Genomic DNA, 12,735 nt, shown 5'->3' with positions numbered 1-12,735 from the left:
ATATACCGTGAGAAAACCATAATTCATAAAGAGTCATGTACCACAATGTTCACTGCAGCTCTGTTTACAATAACCAGGACATGGAAGCAACCTAAGCCCATCAACAGATGAATGGATAAAGAAGATGTGGCACATATATACAATATTACTCAGCCATAAATAGAAACGAAATTGAGTTATGTGTAATGAGGTGGATGGATCTAGAGTCTGTCATACAGAGTGAAGTAAGTCAGAAAGAGAAAAACAAATACCATATTCTAACACATATATATGGAATCTAAAAAAAAAAAAAAAAAAAAAAAGGTACTGAAGAAACTAGGGCCAGGACAGGAAAAAAGAGAAGTAGAGAATGGATTTTAGAACATGGGGAGGGTGAAGGATCAGCTCGATGTAGTGAAAGAGTGGCATGGACATATATACACTACCAAATGTAAAATAGATAGCTAGTGGGAAGCAACCACATAGCACAGGGATATCAGCTCAGTGATTTGTGACCACCTAGAGGGGTGGGATAGGGAGGGTGTGAGGGAGACACAAGAGGGAGGAGATATGGGGATATATGTATACGTATAGCTGATTCACTTTGTTCTAAAGCAGAAACTAACACATAATTGTAAAGCAATTATACTCCAATAGAGATATTATAAATAAGTAAATAAATAAAAATAAAAAATAGCCATTCACTGAATTATGTCTGTTTTTCTAAATGATATGCAAAACTTGTATGTATGTGTGTATATATACACACATACATACACACACATATATATTATATATATGCTCTTATATAAAACAGTGACAAAAAGTCAAAATATATATATTGTCATCGTTGTTCACAACTTAGGTATGTATTTTTATATCCAAATAGGTGAGCATTTTTCTTTTTTGTTTTTTTCATATTCCTTACTGAGTTTTACTTTTTTAGGTAACATTTTGATTTATCAACTATAAAGAAATTCTCTCTGGAAATAAAAGGTATCCAAATTGGAAGGGAAGAGGTAAAATTGTCATTAGGAGGATGGCATGATATTCCATATAGAAAACCTAAAAGACTCCATACAAAAACTATTAAACTAATAAATTAATTCAGTAAGTTGGCAGGATATTCATTCTTAGTGTAGCAGTGAAATATCAGAATGAAATATCAGAAAGGAAAAGTAAAAAACACTCCTGTTTAAAATTGTGTCAAAAAAATAAAATACCTAGGAGTAAACCTAACCAAGGATGTGAAAGAACTATATACTCAAAATTATAAAACACTGATAAAGCCAACTGATTGTGATTCAAAGAAATGTAAAGTTTTCCAATGCTCTTAGATTGCAAGAATTCATATTAATAAAATGACCATATTATCCAAAAACAATCTACAGATTTAATGTGATCCCTATCAAATTACTCATTGCATTTTTCACAGAACTAGAACAAATAATCTTAAAATGTTTATGGAACAACAAAAGACCCAGAATTGCCAAAGCAATCCTAAGGAAAAAGAACAAAGCAGGAGGAATAACCCTCCCAGACTTCAGACAATACTACAAAGCTACAGTAATCAAAACAGCATGGTATTAGCAAAAAAAAAACAAAAACAAAAACAAAAAAAAACACTCACACACAAAATAACAGACATATGGACCATTGGAACAGAACAGAGAGATCAGAAGTAAACCCACATACCTATGATCAATTAATCTATGACAGAGGAGACAAGGGTATACAATGTAAAAAGAAAGTTTCTTCCCCACTTGGTACTGGGAAAGCTGGACAGCCTCATGTAAATCAATGAAATTAGAATACTCCCTCACACAATATATAAAAATTAACTCAAATTGTGTAAAGACCTAAATATAAGACATGACACTATAAAACTCCTAGAAGAGAACATAGGGAAAACATTTTCAGACATAAATCACAGCAGTATTTTCTCAGATCAGGCTCCTGATGCAAAATTAATAAAAGCAAAAGTAAACAAATGGGACCTAATCAAAATAAAAAGCTTTTGCATAGCAAAGGAAACCATCAATGAAATGAAAAGAATGTACTGAATGGGAGAAAATATTTGCAAGGGATGTGATTGACAAGGGGTTAATTTTGAAAATATACAAACAGTGCATACAACTCCATATCAAAACAAAACAAAACAAAACAAAAACCCAAACAAAAAGTGGACAGAAGACCTAAATAGACATTTTTCCAAAGAAGACATAGATATGACCAAGAGACACATGAAAAAATATTCATTGTCACTAATTATTAGAGAAATGCGAATCAAAACTACAATGAGACATCACCTCACAGTGGTCAGAATGGCCATGATCAAAAAGTCCACAAATGGAGAGGGTGTGGAGAAAAGGGAACCTTCCTACACTGTTGCTAGGAATGTAAATTTGTGTAAACACAATGGAAAACAGTATGGTGATTCTTTTAAAAACTAAAAGCAGAGCTACTATATGATCCAGCAATCCCACTCCTGGGCATATATCTGAAAAAAACAAAAACACTAATCAAAAAGATACATGCATTCCAATGTTCACAGCAGTACTATTTATAATGGCCAAGATATGGAAACAACCCAAGTGCCCATAGACTATTGGTTTAAGAAGATGTGGTATGTGTGTGTGTGTGTGTGTGTGTATGGTATGTATACACACGCATACACATACACACACATACACACATACAATGGAATATTACTCAGCCGTAAAAAAGAATGAAATATTGCCATTTGCAGCAATGTGGGTGGGCCTAGAGAATACTATACTAATGGAAGTCAGACAATGAAAGACAAATATTATATGATATTATTTATATGTGGAATCTAAAAACTAATACAAATGAATCTATAAACAAACCAGAAACAGTCTGAAAGACATAGAAAACAAATTTATGGCTATCAAAGAGAAAAAGGAGGAGGAAGGGATAAATTAAGAGTGTGTTATTAACAGGTACAAACTACTCTACACAAAATAAATAAGCAATGAGGATTTCCTATATAACACAGGGAACAATATTCAATATTTTGTAATAACCTAAGATGAAAAATAATTTGAAAATAGATGAAAAATAATTTGAAAATATCTATCTATCCATCTATATTATATATATAAATAAAATCTCTCTCTATATATAAGCAGAATCACTCTGCTGTACACCTAATCTAACACAATATTGTAAATCAACTATACTTCAATAAAAAATTAAAAAAAAGAAATTCTATCTGGCATGTACAAAATGTTTATAGTAGCAAGTTCATTCCTAATAGCTAAAAACCACCTAAATACACATCAACAGGAGATACGTTCATATGATGTGATACTTTTCAGCAATGGAAAGAAACATATCCCTAATACAACATGAATGGAATTTTTAAATGTTGAGTGAAAGAAACTAGACAAAGGCATAGGCAGACAGACCCTTATACACACTTACACATACACACAGACACACACAAATGCACTGCATATTGCATGTCCAACAACAGGCAAAATTAATTTATTGTGATAGAATTCAGAATATTAAGAATGTGTTTGCCTCTAGGGTTGGGAGATACAGAAAAGAGTCATAAGCAGTGGTGTGCTGGCAAATGTTTAACTTTCAAATTACATGTGTATGTATGTAAGTTTATCATAAATTCTAATGACATAGAAATGTGTAGCAACATTTACACACAATGAAATAGATAATGATCTTTACTGTCCATTTTATAGAGCCAACCAAATGATTTTGCTGTTATTTTCTGAACTCTTGTGTCTGATGGTAACCTATGATTGCTTTCAACCATGACTGGACAAAAAGAGTTGCATCCCTCTCTGCTAACTCTCTTTCCAATAAATTTATTGTCATTAAATCTGGTATGTGATCTACTATGAGCTACTCCACCTTCGTGTAAAATATATTCATTAAGCCAAAACTTCATCAGCTTTAGCACTAACTTCAAACTACCAAAGTCCTGTTACTGACTGTGGAGTTGAGAAGAGATGCACAGTGGCATGTTATATGTGCTTCCTCCACAGATACAGTAGACATAAATCACCTCACAAACACAGATAACAGTAAAATATAGTAAAATAATTAGGAATCAATACATTTAGCCTATTCTCTTTAAAATACATAACTTAATTATAAGATTATATAATTAATTTTGTTAATGTTAGTCCTGTTTAACAACATGTTTTCAAATCCCTGAAATAACAGTTTGTTCTGATAAGCCAGTACTAGCTGACCCCAGAACACTACTGTCATGAGGTAACTTTAGGCAGTAATGAACATTATATTTTGTTTTGGGTGGTGGTTACATTGTGTACTGCATTATCAAAATTCATTCACGTAAACAGATATAAAAATCAAACACTGAGATTTGCATTCGAGTTGAACTGAATATATGTTCATTGAAGAGGTGGTCGAAGAATCAACAACTTTAAAATATCAAACACTGGAAATGTGGCTAGTGTGACTGAGGTCCAAATATTTAATTCAATAATTATTCTTTAAATTATTAAATTATACATCTGGCTAGTGGCTACTATTTTGGACAATGCAGATTTAAACATTTTTAGGCCAGGAGACTATGGTTAAAAAGTACCAACCCTTTGTGCAGAGAGCTACAGTGTATTAATCTACAATTTAACCACAGTACACAGCTTTATCATCACTGCAGCTTTTTTATGCCCCTTGATACCTTGATAACAAAGATACAGTAGAGACTTTTCTTTGGTAACTACTTTTTGTTTTTGTCCACCTGCCTAATGCTGCAAACATTCAAATACCTATTTTATTTAGAATGCCCTGTGTTTGTGACTCCATAGAAAGAGTCAGAAACATAATCTCTTTTGCTCTCTCCTGGAACCCGGGCTAAAAGTTGACATCAATTAATTTTGCAACTCAGTATATGAGAGGACATCTTCTTAGTTTTATGACAACAGATTTAGCACCATCTTCATACTAGAATAATACAAATTCTTTGTCTCCTAATTTACAAGATCAAGTTATGAATAACTAGGCCCAGTCCACAAGACATCACTGCAAAGCCATATTTATGAGCACTAAAATTTACTGTGAAAATATATAGCCTGAAATCTGCTAGACTTTGGTCTTTAAAAAACAGGAAGACCCTGCCAAATACAATTGGGTTGATTTCTTAAAACGAAAATGTATTGATCCTGGTTGGAGTTTCTCCCGAAAATGAAAACTTAACACCCTTCAGTTTACCCCATGTAGCACTGGGCAAACATCCTATACAATAAAGGAAACAAGTAAGCAAACAAAATAATAAGTAAGGCATTAATGAATGGAGTGATTCTTTTACTCTTTTCTCTATGCATAACTTGGTAATGCAACTTTTTAAATCTTTCAATGAAGAGGTAATGTCTATCTTCTCTCTGAATCAGGGATGGCTTTTACTAGCAGATAGTGGCAAAATCGGTATTGTACCACTTCTGAGCCTATACCTTTAAAGTCCTTGTGTGCTTCTGCTTGCTCTCTTAAAATGGTGTTCAGTCACCAGGTAAATAAACGCAGGTTACCGTGTTCCTTATATGGGAGCAGAGACCAGCCGTTTCAGCTGAGGCTGTCCTAGACCATCTAACCCAGCTGACCTGACAGTGGACGACAGACACATGATGAGTGGAGCAGAAGCATGCAAGCCTTCCTGAAGTTTAGGCTCTCTTACTGGTACTTAGAGCACTAGCTCACACAGTAGGAGCTCAACAAATACTGACTGAATGAATGTCATTCTCATGCTCAATCCTCCAATTAAATGTAGAATAAAACCCAACTGTGGTCTACTGGACTTACATGATATGCTCCCTTCCTCTCACTTATACCTAATCTCACACTACTTTCAGCCACTACTTCTTTACTTTTCTCCAAATGGCATGCTCATTCTCACTTCTGGACTCCTTTATTATCTGTTTACCCTGCTTCTTCATGTGGCTGGAAGCTTATCATGATTTTATCCTCATCAGGAATATCAGAAAGGCCTTTCCAGGGATATAACAACTATAGCTGCCCCTTGGTCACTATCACATTATCTTATTTAGATACCTTCTGAACACTTACCCTTAATTGAAACAATCGTTTTCTTATTTTCTTTATTTATTTAGTGTTTGTATCCCCTACTAGAATGCAAATTCATGAGAAGGTACTATTTTTTGGTAATATTCATTATATTACAACCTTCAGTAAGCACTGAGTCCAGGAGAGGGCACATAGTAAAATAAGCATATAACAGATAAATGAACAAACAGCATCTAATTTCCCTAACTGAAAAGTGAATAAAAAACATCCAGTGTCCTTAATTATTTCCTGGATTAATTGTTGCTACAACTTGTAATATCAAAGAATGCTTCTGTAATTAAGCTTTTAAATTTATTCCCTCCCAATCCTGTACTAACATTGTAGTAAAGAAATAAAATCAAAATCCCCTTAAGAGCAAGGTAGAACTAGAACAGATGAAGGATGTCAAGTTAGTTTTGTATGATCAGAAGTAGATGGCCAAGTGGTAACAACTTAGCAGAACCAAAAAAAAAAAAAAAAAAAAAAAAGAAAAACCAATTTTCACTGCAAAATTCCTTAAAAGCTTCATGACTGTAGATGCCAGATACCTTTGAAGGGTTCTGTGTATGTGAGTGTTTGTGTATGTATATGAATGACAGAGAAGGAGGAAGGGATAAAAACAGGAGGATTAATGGACTGTCAGTGTGAAGTATAAGAAGAAGTTGGATCCCCAGATTTCCTCTCTGATCTACTTAGGGAATTCTCACGACTAAACAAACAAGGAAAATGCAGAAAGTTTACTCTCTGCAATACTTAAACGAAGTTTTGTGGTGGGAAACGTGAGAATAAGAGTGAGGTGCCCTATGCACTGATTAAAAACATATGGTAAATGGTGAGAACTCTCAAGTCTCCCTCCTCATTGACATCTAGAACGCTGAGTTAGAATTCTCTAAGACCAAAGATTAGAGTTCTTTTTGGGGAATCTGACCAACCCACAAGGAAAAAAGCAAAACTACAAATATTGACAATTGCAAGTTCCCCCAATGAATCAATATATGCTGATACCCATCAGTTAACAAGTCTTGGACAAACACATAGAATTTCGAATCAGCTTTTAATACCTCACACTTAAATATGAACTGGCAGCCAATAAACACCAGACAATTGAGAAAACATCCAGCATATGAGGCCGATCAAATAAACAGAAGATTGATCTCAAAGAAAATAGTGATAAAGCCAAGACACTAAATGTTTAAAATTCTATAATTATTTTCCTCAGATGGATATTAACAGCATAATTAGAAAAAGACCCTTTAAGAAAAAGGTTATGTTCAGAGAACAAGGCAGAGCTCTTTATAAAATAACAATATTAATGATAATAATAATTAATAATTTACAATGGAAATGTTAAAATCACCTAAAATTTTGGAATACAGAGCTGAGGAAAGTTTCCAGAAAGTAGAACAAAGAGATACAGATAAATAAATAAAAGAGAAAGGTTAAGACAATGGAAGATCATACCAGGAAGTCCACCATGCAGGTAATACAAGTGACATGAATAGGAAATGGAATGGGCAAATGGTGGGGAGAAAATTATGGGAGAGAAGCTCAAGAGGGAGGGGTTATGGGGACATGTTTATGCATATGGCTGATTTGCTTTGTTGTGCAACATCAACTAACAGTATTATGAAGCAATTATACTCCAATAAAGATCTATTAAAAAAAATTACAAAAGTTTCTAGTATCAAGAAACCTGAATTTTCAGATTAAAAAAGGGACCAAAAAATCAAAAACAAGTAAACAAAATAAAAATAATCAAATCATGAAATTTCACAATAACATAGAAAATATCCTAAACTTTCCAGAAAGGTAAAAAAAAAAAAGGTCAAGATTCACAATGGTGTCAGACTTCACAATAAAAACACTGAAAACCAGAAGGAAATGGATAAATATTTTTAAAATTCAGGAACCACTAGATTTACATTCCAAGCCAAAGTATGAATAAAGTCAATCTGGATATACTCAGAAAATATATTACTAATGTATTCTTTTTTTAATTTTTTTAAAAATTTTATTTATTTATTTATTTATTTTTGGCTGTGTTGGGTCTTCATTGCTGCGTGTGGTCTTTCTCTAGTTGTGGTGAGTGGGGACTACTCTTCATTGAGATGAACGGGCTTCTCACTGCAGTGTTTTCTCTTGTTGTGGAGCACGGGCTCTAGGTGCGTGTGCTTCAGTAGTTGTGGCTCGTGGGCACTAGAGCACAGGCCCAGTAGTTGTGGCACATGGGCTTAACTGCTCCGTGGCATGTGGGATCTTCCCAGACCAGGACTCGAATCCATGTCCCCTGCATTGGCAGGCAGATTCTTAGCCACTGTGTCACCAGGGAAGCCCACTAACGATTTCTTTTCAGGAAACTATTTGAGAATCTACTCCACCAAAGTACGTACATAAATAAATTAAGAGCTAGACAAGGGATATAGGAATGACATAATCTGACACCAGAAAGAGGCATAATGATTCTAAGATAATGATGAAAGAGTTGCCAGGATAACTGCTTGGCAACAGGCTAACAGGTCAGTCAGCCAGAAGGATGGAAGGAGCTAGAAGGAATGCTTCCTAATATGAGTTATCATTTTGAGAAATGCTTTAAGAATTTTAATAAAAATTAGAGGCTTCAATCATGAAAGAACTATTAAAAACTAAGAAAGTCCTAAAATGATGCAATTTTTATTGGCAGAAGAGAACAAAGATATGGTAAGACAGCAAATGGAATCACAGTGCACTGCTTTGCTTAGTTATTGACAGTATTAATAGAATTATGATACTGTAAACACTGACAATTAATTAGACATATAATATTGTTATATTCAGAGGATGGAAGAAAGCAATGAATGTATTTATATAGGAGAAGTGGTCAAAAAAGAGTATTCTCCACCTTATACACGTGGACATAAAACATAGGTAATTTTTATTCTACATTTCTACAGTCTCTTCTCCCCCTGACTACTTATCCTGGGGTATGCTAAATGTGCAGGTTTATATAGTGAACATCAATCAAAGTCACAGTTTACCTGAGGCAATGCATCATAAACACACGTGCAGGGGCTGATGAAAATGCTGCTTAATACACTCTATTCATTCCAGTTTTTCACAGTGCGTTGAAATATGCATGGCTAATGGAGGACACTGACTGAAAATATTGGGTGGGTGGAGCAGCCCAGTCAACATATCATGTGAAACGTTGCACACATCATGCAATATAATGTAAAATAAATACACCATTTATTAAGCATATCTGCCTATGTTTCAAGCCTTATTAGCAGCCTATTCAAAAAGTCCAAATATCATAAGTTATTTCCAAAAAATTAGAAATACGTGTATAAGAAAATTATTTAGGAAGATGGCATAAAATCAAAAGGAATATTTTGTACTGAGAATCAGACTAGGAGTTTATTAGGGCGTCTTGGTTTTTCATTGTAAGCCCTTTTTTAAATTATAAGGACTGTTTGATTTTTAAAACTATGTAAATGTATAGCTTTGATTTTAAAAAATAGCTAAAACCAAAATGTTCCTCTCTTTACAATATAGCAATGTTTTGCAGTTAAGTGTTAAATATGTCGTTGTGCAGTTATCGACCTAGAAGTAAGCAAATATGTATATGTTTGTTTTAGTCTGTTATTTTAATTCCATATATTTTCATACTGGTAAACTTGAGGGAGACTGTCAAGGCAATTTACCCTAGTCATTATACTTTGGAGACATAAGGTGATATCTTAGCTCCTCTCATATTTGTTATTCTAAAATTTATGATAAATAATATCTTAGTGAATCATACTGAATTTCATTACTAGCTCTTTAATCCTCTGTGATCTAATGGCTTCATTACAGATATATTTTTCTCAGTTTCAAATTTTATAAAATAATAGTAATTATCATCTACTTCTACCACAATACCTTAATATGCTATTTCTTGTAAGTTTTAATGATTATCAAATCTCAGGGGCATTAAATTCAAATTACATTATGAGGTCTTAAAAGTGGTTAAAAATGATTCATAAAAAAAAGGAAAGGCCCAAAGGGTAGTGAGCAATATCTTATCTTTTGTCTGGTAGTGAGTATATCATATCTCTTATTCTCTTTAGAGCTGAAATAATAAGGTAAAATCTATAAAAATTCCCTTAAATTTTAAAAGAAAATCCATATAATATTTAATTATCTCCAACATATTTAAAAACATATAAGTTTATAGTATGTGACTATTTAGAAGGCAAAAATATGCCAAAAAATATGCTTAACAAAATTTTCCCAAACATAAAAGTATATGATAAGTATCTCCTAAAAGGAAATTATACAGTATTCAAAATTCCACGAAAATAGAGGTTTATAATCTGCTGTGAAGAAGTTTCAAGCAGGCTTCACAAAGTAATCTCTACCATTTAACATGCTAAGGGGGTGACATATTCAAAATTAAATATATGAAGAGAAAAATTATGCATTTATTCAGTGTGTACACATTTTATTTTTAAACTGCGTTTGGAGTTAAGTCTCACTGCATTAACAGTACTTTCTTATTGCTATTGATGATATTGATCTTACTTAGCAATAGAAAATTCACAGGCATTTGGAGAAAATATTTTCTTTTATGGTTTTATCAACAGTATGTACATTTATATCCAAAGTGTTAAAGTGATGAGGCAAATAGGGAAAAATAAGCCAAAATGCAAAATTTCATTTTATTTGGTTTCAGTTTTCCTTCAAATATTATATAAACCAGCTAATCAAACACAAAGACGTTGCAGACTTATTAGAAAATGGCAGTCATATATAAATAAGCAATTTCCTTTGGAGTAATGGCCAGCAGAATAAAATAATGATTAAGAGTTCTAGCATATCTGGGTTTGGATCCCAGTATGACCAGTTTCTCGCTAGGTGCATTTGGGAACTCTCCTTATTTCTCGGAGTGCAGTGCTATACTTTTAAAATGTTGACTATATCTGAAACCTTTTGAATGCCACTGATTCTCTTAGAGAACTGCTCTATCTAGGGCTATTTCATAAAGTGTAGTAAGGGACAAATGAAGTATCTCTTGAAAAGCATATGCATAGTGCCTGTGCCTACAACATTGTAGAAATAAATAAATATCAGTACTCTAAAATTTATTGAATATTGTTATATTCAAATAATGTAGTAATAGAACATTAACTTTTGTATTTGTTCTAAGCTCTCTCTGCTTCAAAAGGAGCACAGATTAAAATTGTGATGTATTTGGAATTGAAATAGCAATTTTTTTGTTATTTTCTAATTAACTATTAAGGTAATATCTTGTGGTTGTTGTACATTCTATATAAAATTATATTTAACATCTATATCTACAAATATACACATTTTTTAAAAACACTAACATCTCAGTACTCAAGGTAGTTTACGATACTGTTATTCAAAGAACTGTTAGTGATTATAAAATGATTTAGCATATTTAAGTAATATATTTTGTGAATTTAATAATACAAATAATAGATATTTAGTAAATGAAAACTGAACAAGCACCCTTTGTGAACACATGGAAAAACACTTATGACTTGTAAAAAAGCAAATAAATAAATTACTACTGGATGTCTTAGTTTTTATTTTTATTAAAATATATGATTACACATTAACTCATATATTATGTTTTAAATCTATGAAAAATTTATTGAGCACTCATACTATGTTGGACAATTCACTGTGTATAAGGAAAATACAAGGATAAAAGATCTGTCATGGAGTGCAGGGTACTGAAAGAGAATTATAAAAAAACAAACCATGGACAGAGATGTGTGGAACCTACTGATTGAGAGGAGGGAATAGCTTCTGTCCAGGAGAGAGAGTGCCTCAGTGTGATGTCAGGCTTAAGCTAAATCTTTGCAGATAAATAGAAATACTGATGTAAGATTTGTTCGGAGGGAGATGTGGTAGGAGGAGGGCCTGAATTTGGAAATATTATGAAAAACTTTAAAGAGTGAATAGTGTATTTGAAGAATAATTCAACATATACTACAAAGAGGAAGAAACTGGGACTGGAAAGGCTGGTTATTGTCAAACATTGAAAAGACTTAAATATCCTAGCAGAAGTTTTAGAGACTGAAAAGATCATTTCCTTTTTTTTTAAACACTGGTGGGTTTTTAAGACCCCGAAAAGAAATATATGAAGAGAGAGAAATAGTGTAATTTACTTAAAGATTTACAAATAGTTCAATATCAGTGATACACAAACAGTAGGGAATAGATATGCATGTGTGTATCCATATAATAGCTTCACTCTTCTAAGGAACTTGGAATTTTAGCCCTTAAGTGATAATGTATGAAATAGCATTAATTGATAGCAAGCACCAAAACTGAATCTGGAAAACTCAACCAGAAGAGAAATGTATTGAGAAGATATTGGGAAGTTCCTAAAATTGGTAAGAAACCTAAAGGATTTGGTCAGAGGAGAAGCAAATTGATATAGTTTCCAGGATCTAGGTTTCAGGTACTTGCAAGAAATCTTATTAGAGAACTGACACTGAAAAAATAATGAACTTTCTTAAATCCTTAAATCTTTGTTTCATTTAGATCATTATTTAAAATCCCAGGAGTTGTTTTCGGTGAACTGATTAGCTAAGAAAACTAAGTAAATCCTTTGAGGAGGCACTTTTGCTTATTGTTCCTTCAAGTCTGCACAAAATGGAGGTAATTCCTTAAAATTTGATTTTAATGGGATAT

The sequence above is a fragment of the Hyperoodon ampullatus genome, assembly GCF_949752795.1.
Source record: "Hyperoodon ampullatus genome assembly, chromosome: 1".
Lineage (NCBI taxonomy): Eukaryota > Metazoa > Chordata > Mammalia > Artiodactyla > Ziphiidae > Hyperoodon > Hyperoodon ampullatus.
This window is presented reverse-complemented; position numbering follows the sequence as displayed.